The sequence below is a fragment of the Pteropus alecto genome, unplaced genomic scaffold (genome assembly GCF_000325575.1).
Source record: "Pteropus alecto unplaced genomic scaffold, ASM32557v1 scaffold25, whole genome shotgun sequence".
Taxonomy (NCBI): domain Eukaryota; kingdom Metazoa; phylum Chordata; class Mammalia; order Chiroptera; family Pteropodidae; genus Pteropus; species Pteropus alecto.
The window spans coordinates 2851768-2860113 of NW_006441955.1; the positions used below are offsets into that span (position 1 = coordinate 2851768).

Genomic DNA, 8346 nt, shown 5'->3' on the forward strand with positions numbered 1-8346 from the left:
GAAGTTACACAACCTGGCTTTGAATCCCAGTTCTGTCATTACTGTGTGACCTGAGTCAGTATTTAACTTCAGCAGATCTCTGTTTCCTAATTGGTAAAATGAGAAACAATAATTTCTTCCCTGCAATGTTATATTAAGAATGTAAAAAATAAAAAACAAAAATAGGGCCTAGATACATGTCATTAAAGCATAACAAGACAAGGACATCTTTGTGTCATTATTTTAAATATCTAATTCGATAAATTTGGAGATGAGTTTGTATGCTTTTATAGACCAAGAGGTCTCCCTTAATAGCCTCAATATCCCTATATGGTCCAACATAATTTTTCCAAAACACAAATCTGACCATGTCTCATCCCTTTTAAAATCCCTTGAATGGCTTTCCATTGTCTTTAGGATAAATTCCAAGTTCTTTAACATGGCAGCTGGTGCCCTATATGATCATCCCTGCCTATCTTTTCAGACTCATTTCTTCAATTTGCATGATCTAATTCAGCCATGGAAACAATAGCTAGCTCATTATGCTGTTCTGTATATTCTCCTAACATGTCTTTTTGAAACTCTGTGCCTCGCTAATTATTTTTTTAAGGTACACACACCCACCCCCTCCAGGAAGACTTTGCTTTTCTAACCCCAAGTTGTGGTTAGAAAACCCTCCTTGCTTTTTGCATTACCTGTGTTTGCCTCTCACAACTTTAATGACTGTGATTTAACCATCTGGGCATAAGCTCTTTCTCCCACTGGATTGTGAGTTCCTTGAGGACAAGGACCATGTCTTTCACTTGTGGTACATAAAGGTGAACAGATAATGCTTGCTAATTAAAAAAAATAAAGGTCCACAGATGGCTTTTGCATCAAAATCCACTATGAAGTGGACTTTGCTAATGAATGTCCCTCAATTCGTAGCATCATTTCTGTTAGGGGCTTTCAAATTATTCCTCTCCAGAGGAAAAGCAAGCAGTTAGTTTCTTATTGCAAAGTGAACCTTCCTCTTTTCTTCCTCCCCCATTTTCTCCCTTTTCTTTATATAACAAGCTGAGTAGTAATTATGAGAACATCTACACTATAATTATTGTAGCATTTAACTTTGTATTGACATCTGTAAAAGAAAGAACTCTAGAAATTGATGAACAATGATGTTTTTCCTACCTTTCTTTCAAATACACTTTTTTTACTTTAAAAATATCATCACTTTTGACACATGTCTTAACAGTTTTGAAATATCTAGATTTTATATTTTGGGGGGAACACCTGAAACATAATGTATTAGAGTGCTAGACTGGGAAGGAAACTTAGAGACTATTAGTTGATCCCTTTACATTAGCGAAACTGAAGTTCCCACAGGGGCATGTGACTTAACCTAACATTACAGTGTCAGAGGAAACAGTGGCAGTGACGAGAAAACATCTATAGGCTTCAGAAGATCTTGGATCACATAGCCTCTCTGAGGTTGTTTCTCAGTCTATAAAATGCTGTTAGTAATGTCTGCCACATAGAATATTGTCAGGGTTATAAGAATTCACATATGGAAAGCACTCAACTGACCTAATACATGCTGGTTTTACTTTATCATAATACTTACTACTACTGTTTATTATAAATAAGGGCTAAAATCTAAGGCTTCTATTCTTTCTGCTATACAATGTGCCTTTTAAAGTAAACTCACATTTCTACTCAAGAGGATAATAGCCAAATCCATGAGAAAGACAGACAGACAGAGAGAGAGAGAGAGAGAACAGTGGGAGTGCGGAAAGAAGGAGGAAAGGAAAGAAGGAAAACAGATTTCAGCTTAAAGAATTAAATTCGGTATAAATACATTTTATTGTTCAATCTAAAATTCCATACAGATGAACAGTCATGGACCCCAGTCTGAAGCACTTAGCTAGAAAACCGGTGGGAATTTATCACCTGAAGAATCCTTGACATGGTGACTGAAAAAGACAGGTAGGTACAGAGGAGAGATCCGGAGGTCACCTGGTTACAGATGGTTATCATTGCTCAATTCTGCCTATAATATAGATAGGTGTGTGAGACTTGGAAAATAGACAGAAGTCACAAAAAATTTCATCCTGATCACACCCTGAACCACTTAATTTTTATCCAATAGCCCACAAGTGGCAGGTAGGATGAAGGATATTTTAGTTCTGCCATCTGTCCAAAATGATTCTCTGTTGTTCCCCTCAATTAACTCCATGTTCTGTATCTGAAAATATGGGAAATGCCTAATCAGTAGGTTTATTGAGAAAATAAAAATTAAAATAAGCCGTGTATATAATGGTACTTTTTATATTATAAATCAAATTATAGATGTCAGACATTATTATTAAAAATGTTTTTCAGAATTATTTTCAACAATGGACTTTCCTCAAATGCCAGTATATCATGAAATTAGGATCTAGTCTAAACTCTTATATTTATTATAACCTTATGTGACAAGATATATAAATATTAAATATTGACAAATATGTATATTATTCTTATTGAACTTACTAAATTTTTAGTAAGTTACACTAAATTTACTAACTGCACTGACATTTACGGAGCATCTTTTACGTGCAGAGACTATTCTAAGTGCTTTATAGATATTAACTAATTTAATCCTCACAATGCTATAAAATAGGTACTGTTGTCCTCATTTTACAGAAGGGACAATGAAGCTAGAGAAGTTAACCAAAAGTTATTTTTATTAGAGCTGATACATGAACCCAAGCAGTCTGGCTCCAATCTCAACTTGTACAGCAAACTACATTTAAAATTATTTCATTTTAATTTCTGATATTACACTGGCATTTACTTTAAGTTTCTCTTTAATTCAATCGACTAACATGTGCAACGAGTTACATACACATTATAAGAAATGTGCCTATTTCTTAAAAGGAAATCAATTCATCATTTATGATGTCATTAAAGGAGATCAGAAGAATACGATTAACATTTCTTATTACGTAGTTGATATTTTCATCACTGGTCTCAGAAAATAATAGAAATTCATTATTCTTATTGGCACACAATTGAGGTAGGTTCAGAATTCATCTTTCGGGTCCCCCTTACCCAAGTTAGTATCAGGCCCTTCCATTCTGCTTGCTAAAGATTTAATATTTCTGCCTCCCCCACCCCTAAATTTATATGATGAAGTCCTAACCCTCAAGGTGATAGAATTAGGATGTAAGGCCTTTGGGAGATGATGAAATCATGAAGGCACAGCCCTCATAAATGGGATTAGTGCCCTTACAAAAGAAGTCCAAGAAATTTCTGTTGTTCCTTCTGCCATGTGAGGTTACATTGAGAATATGACCATCTATAAGGCAGCAGGTCTCATCAGACACCAAATCTGCTGCTGCCTTGATCTTCCAACCTCCAGAGCTTTAAGAAATATATTTCTGTGGTTTTTAAGCTACACAGTCTATAGTATTTTGTTATAGCAGCCCAAACAGACTAAGACAGAAAATCGGTACCAGAAGTGTAGTACTGCTGTAGTAAATACCTAAAAATATGGAAGTGGCTTTGGAACTGGCTAATGGTCAAGGTTGGAAGAGTTTATAAGTGCATGCTAAAAAAAAAAAAAAGCCTACATTGCTGCGAAGGGACTGTTAAAGGTGATTCTGGTGAGAGCTCAGAAGGAAAGGGGGAGAGCTACAGAGAAAGCTTGTCTTCTTAGAGGATACCAAAGTGTTTATGAACAGAATGTTGGTAGGAGTATGAATAATAAAGGTCATTCTGATGAAGTCTCAGACAGAAATGAGGAACAGCTCATTGGAAACTGGAAGAAAGGTGATCCTTGTTATGAAGTGGAAAAGAACTTGGATGAATTGTGTTTGTGTCGTACTGTTTTGTTGAGAGTAGAACTTGTAAGCAATAAAATTAGTTATTTGGCTGAGGAAGTATCTAAGCAAAGTGTTAAAAGAGTGGCCTGATTCTCCTAACAATTTATGGTAAAATGCAAGGAGAGAAATTACTTAAAAACAGAGTTGTTAATCAGAAGGGAAACAGACTGGAAAATTTGGAAAATTCTTAGCCTATTCATATTGAAAAGAATGAGAAAGAAGCTTATTTAGGAAAGAACAAAGGCTATAGTCAAATTTGATAAGAAGATTAGTATGGATCAGCCATCTAAACAGATGCCAGAAGCTATTGTCCAAAACAATGGAAGAATGACCCTGAATGTTATCAGATCATTGAGACTGCCCTTTCTATCACAAGCCCAGAGTACAAAGACCTGCAGGCCAGAACAATTTCAAAGAAGGGGCCTACCCTACTCCTGCCTTACACTGCAGTTCCTGTCATGGTCTCCGCTTCCCATACGCTGCTCTTTTGGTCTGCCTCAGGTATAACTCCAGTGGGCCCAGGTGAGACAGTGAACAGCATCCAGCAAAGCATACGGTGTTGAGGAGAGGGGTGGAGGGCGGGAATCACCTCCATGTAGATTTTGAAGGATGGAGCTGCCTCAAGAGGGAGGTACCAGAGATTAGGCTACCACAGAGAGCCCCCCGCTAGGCACTAGATGGTGGAGTTGTGGGGAAGGCACTGCCTCCAAAACCCCAGACCAGTAGAACCTCCAGCTGCATGTGATTCCAGCTCAGGGGAGCATCAGAAACACAACTTCATGCCCTGAGACCTACAGCTTGGGCTGCACCCAGCAAAGCCATGGAGGTGGGGCCACCCAGAGCTCTGAGGACAAGGCCACTCAGAGCCTTGGGGGCCTAACCCTTGCCTTAGTGTGTCCAGAAGGTGAGAATTATGCTCCAGGAAGCCTGAAGAGCAGACCCTCAAGTCTAAGATTATTTTCTAGCTTTAAGGTTTTGAACTTGCTGGGAGCCTGTTATTCTTTCTTTTTTTCTATTTCTCCCTTTTAGAACCACTCAAAATCGGCTTCAAGGTTATTAGAACACAGTCGAGTAGTTTCTGTCTCTCTGACCTCATAGTCCATCATTTCTGCCTTGTGTTTTTTTTCATTCTTCTCTCTCTTCAATAGCCTTTTCTACTCAACTACTTGTATGCAAACATCAGAGCCTTCACAAAATGGTGGCTTCTGGCCCAAATAAACCAGACTTTCTAGATGCTTCTCAAGATCAACCAATGAATTATCTAATTTCCAGGGAGAGAAAATGTGACTGGTTCACCCTGGATCAGGTAACTACTTCAAGTCTTCTCAGGAGTTGAGATCACATGATACACAGGGTTGTCTCTTCTAGGCTGTGACAATTCTTCTAGAAGGGTGTGTGGGGGTAGAGAAATATGATGGACATCTTTAATGCAGGATTATTTTTCTGAAAACTTAGTATTACTATTTATTTCCTATTTCTGTTGGAATTGTCTTGAAATCATATCTCTGATTACACAAAGACTGATTATCTTGTGGGGATACAATGGCAATTTTCATCATCATAATCATTTACTGTTTGTCCCATTTTTCGGGTGAGAAAGTGGAGGCTAAGAAAGTTTAGATAACTAGCATGAGGGCACAATGAATTCAGATCCTCTACTCTCTCCACTATACATATTACCTCAAATGTAGAGGATTCTCTTTGAATGTCCTCAAAATTCACTATTTTGAAGTATGAACATTCAGTACCAGATAAGGCTGAGAAGGAAAATTTCTCTGGAATGAGATTCTCATGTACTCTTGAACCTGGCTATTTTATAATGTATTCTCTTTTGACGAATAGAAATTTCAATATATGGCCAATCTGTCACTTTTCCAAAAGGTTTATCCAAAAATCACTGTCTCTGCCACTGACCACTCCTACCCAGCATGCTGGCCCTCAGCAAGGAGATACAGCTTAGTCTATTCGAAAAACTCCAAAATTGTCTGATGAGGTAAAAGAACATATAAGCCTTTGGAGAGAAACATACTTGGATTAGAATTCTGACTTCATCATATATAATCTCTTTGGCCTCAGCTTCCTCATTTGTAATATAAGTGAAATGACTGATCCCAATCTAATAGGATTAATGTGAAGATTAGAGACAACACAAGTATAATACCTGAAACATTAAATCATATAAATGCATTTATGTTCCCCAAATTTATTCCGTTAGTGCTTACGAGTGCTAGTCTACTAGCCTAATAATTCACTAGGTTCTCTATGTGCATTGCTATTATCCTTCAGAGATGCATACCTGCCTCTAGAGCCAGCCATTCTGTTTGCAGGGAATACAATGTTACTTTAATTCCTCCTGGGAACTCTCAACTAGGTCCTATCCCACCCACAAAAAAAAAAAAAAAAAAAAAGAATTTAAGAACGACTTCCAAAGTCTGATAAGAAACATTATCTGTGCTCATATACTTGTGTTAGGACCCATATACAAGTAACATTGCTTTTAATTTTATTATGCTTAAGTCATTTAAAGGCACAAAAACAATATAGCTAAATTTTCTATTGATTATATTAGGCAAAATATACATGTCAAATATTTTTACACGTATTTGGGTGATTTAAAATGTAGATACAACTATGGTCATGCTACCCTGAACAAGCCCGATCTCATCTGATCTTGTAAGCTAAGCAGGGTCGGGCCTGGTTAGTACTTGGATGGGAGACCACCTAGGAAGACCAGGTGCAGTGGGCATAAAAAATAAAAAAAATAAAATAAAGAATTATAAGCTGACAAGGTCCTTGCAATCTGTGACGTCAACCAAGGTCTGCCTTGCCTAAAACATAAAAATAAAATAAAATAAAATAAAATAATAAATACATAAATAAATAAATAAATAAATATTAAAAAATAATAAAATGTAGATACAAGAGGTAGTCTTTAATATCCATGTAATAATTGGTAAATTTCACTATAACAAAGTCATTAGAGAGTTCTGGAAAAAAGCAAAATGTAAGAGAAAGTATGCTCTCAGGATATTACAGCTGGAAAAGGCCTTAGAAGATTATTTAGTCCTTTTATTTTAATAGCTGGTAAATCAATATCCAGAGAAAATAAATACATCCTAGATGACGTGGCGAATAAATATAGAACTAGGACTATATCCCGTCTTCTTCCTCTTTGTCTACTGTCCTTTATACTAGACAAAGGATTGATAATAGAACAACTTTTTTTCTTCTAACATTTGTATTTAAAGCCTAATCAGCTAGGATACTTAGGGATAGGTGGAGAGAATAGAATGAAAAAAGGTAGCATGGAAACAATGTATAAGATGTATTCTGGGAATAGCAAGTAATGCAAAAAGGCTGAAGTTTAGTCTGAAGTCAGAAGGAGGCTAAGACAATACAAAGCACTGTGTACTAGGCCATATGATAGACACTTTATACAGTTTATATTATATGTTAATTAGAGAGATGGCATCCAGGTTATATCTCTCAGACTATGTATTACTTGAGTATAAATAGGGACCATCTTTATAGGCTGGGTACATGAGAGTTGAGTATAAACTTACTGACAGGCTGATATCAATCAACTCAATCAGATCACCACTGAAAACTAACTGGGAAGATACACTATGATGACTAGCCTAGGTGTAGCAGGAAACACAAAATGCAAATAGGTAGGAAACAAGTTCTAGCCTAGGCTCAACATCCTGTGTGAGCTTTGACAAATTATTTACCTTGCAAAATAATTTAATTGCTATAGTAAACCTTTTCCTACTGTTGATGACAATGCTCATTATGTTGTTCAAAATTTCTTATGTACATGGATATCTTAAAGTAGTAGGTTGCAGATTTTAATGAGAATAAGAATCATTTGAGGGGCTCGTAAAAAATGTAGACTCCCATGTGTATCCAAAGAACAAAATATGTTGATACAGTGTGTCTAGAGTGGGGCAGGAATCTATATTAAACAAGACCTTTGATAATTCCAGTATTGATGATCCACAGACCATATTTTAAGAACTACCTAATTCAATATATTCCTCTCTTTGCCTTGGCTACCAGGAAACATCACTCTGTTTTAAGAATACTCTTCCTTTCATTGCTTATCTCTGGTTATTTTACCCTTGTTTTAATGTGGGTTCTTTGTTGATGTATTTTCATTGTTTTAATGTAAATATCATAATACCACTTCCAGAAGTGGTAGACACAAATAATAAATAAAATTATAGGGTTTTTGAATTTTTCTGGAACACAAAGTTTATTTTAGATGACCTTTATATGACTATCAAATCTAATAATTTCATTATTCTATACTGTAAATAAATGCACTACCAAAATCAATATTAAATATCAAGGACCTACACATACCATGTACTGTTTTGGTGAAGAAAATGAACTCATGAAATTAAGTGCTATAAAAAAAAAAAAACATGGAGCAGGGCACAGGGAATGAATGTGGCGAACAAAATGGGAGTAGAAAATTTTCTTTTATTAAACACAAAGGTTAAAAAATTCTCACTAGAAG

The 8346-nt window shown here is 36.1% G+C and overlaps 1 protein-coding gene and 1 pseudogene across 1 annotated transcript in view; one reads left to right on the forward strand and one right to left on the reverse strand.

Annotated features, from left to right (window-relative positions):
• Positions 1-8346, reverse strand: part of AGBL4 (ATP/GTP binding protein like 4) — a 956697-nt gene that overhangs the window by 632940 nt on the left and 315411 nt on the right. The window lies entirely within an intron of this gene.
• On the forward strand, positions 6452-6570 carry LOC112485921 (annotated as a pseudogene).